The sequence below is a fragment of the Coenobita brevimanus genome, chromosome 113 (genome assembly GCF_032717465.1).
Source record: "Coenobita brevimanus isolate Jiangsu-jjx chromosome 113, ASM3271746v2, whole genome shotgun sequence".
Lineage (NCBI taxonomy): Eukaryota > Metazoa > Arthropoda > Malacostraca > Decapoda > Coenobitidae > Coenobita > Coenobita brevimanus.
In genome coordinates, this window is record NC_137066.1 from 4776617 (window position 1) to 4777784 (window position 1168).

The window sequence follows — 1168 nt, forward strand, 5'->3', positions numbered from 1 at the left end:
CAGACATACTCCCTGTATTGCCCTCTCATTCTCATTAACTCCTGCACATATACCTAAACCATATTCCCATTCTCTCACCCTTTCACCTTACCATTTAGTTTCAGTCAATCCACATAATTATATCCACTCTTGCATCCTCAAGCACTTGAACAACCTCTCTCTCTCTTTCACTTCATCATTCACTCCTCTCACATTCCACGTTCCCACCCTCAGAATGTCCTTTGTCAGTTCCTTAGTCGTCAACTCATGGTCCGTCCTGGTCCGAGGCGCTTTATTCACTTGTTTAGTTAGTTCTTTTTATCGGGTGGGGCACTAACCCACGACCAACCCTTTTAGTCGCCTCGTACGACAAGCAGGGATACTGGGGGAGTATTCTTGAAACCCCCCTTCCCCCAGGGGGTATTATGCCAATCAATAATAACGGCCATACCACATTGAGTACACCGCTTCCCGTCCGATCAGCGAAGTTAAGCAATGTTGGGTCTGGTTAGTACTTGGATGGGTGACCGCCTGGGAACACCAGATGCTGTTGGCATCCCTACGTGTCAAGTGGGGTTGGTGGAGGGTTAGTGCCCCTCCCTGTAAAACAATTAACTCTAAGCCGTTGGCCACCCCGTCTGGGATACATGGCGTCTGGCAATGAATGAATGAAAATGAATAATATCATGAGGTGAAACAGGCTGTGGCACAAAAGAAGAAAGCATACAATGAATGGATGAGAAATAGGGGCATGGAAGAAGTTGAGAGGCGGAAGAGGGAGTTATATGTGGAAAGAAAGAGAGAGGTGAAAAGATTAGTAAGAGAGAGTAAGAAGAGAGTGGATGAGGAATTTGGAAGGAATTTGAGTGTAAAGTGGAGGGACTGTAAGAAAATGTTCTGGAGAGAAGTGAAAAGAGTAAGACAGGGTGGAAATGAAGTTAGTAGGGGAGTGAAAGATAAAAATGGTAGATTACTAGTGGAGAAGGGAGAAAAAGTGAGCAGATGGAGAGAACACTTTAAGGAATTGTTGAACGTAGAGGATGGAAGTAATGCGAGTATAAGTGGCTGGGGAATGGCTGGGAGAAGGAGGGAGGTGAGAGGACAGGAAGAAATCAGTAGGATAGAAGTTGTGGAAGCAATGAAGAAAGTTAAATCGGGGAAAGCCCCAGAAATTGATGGAGTGTGTGGT

At 45.5% G+C, this 1168-nt stretch overlaps 1 non-coding gene across 1 annotated transcript; it reads left to right on the forward strand.

Annotated features, from left to right (window-relative positions):
• Window positions 1-416: 416 nt before the first annotated feature.
• Window positions 417-535, forward strand: LOC145418341 (5S ribosomal RNA). Its single transcript, XR_013900679.1, has one exon. It is a non-coding gene; the product is annotated as a 5S ribosomal RNA (ribosomal RNA).
• Window positions 536-1168: the final 633 nt, after the last annotated feature.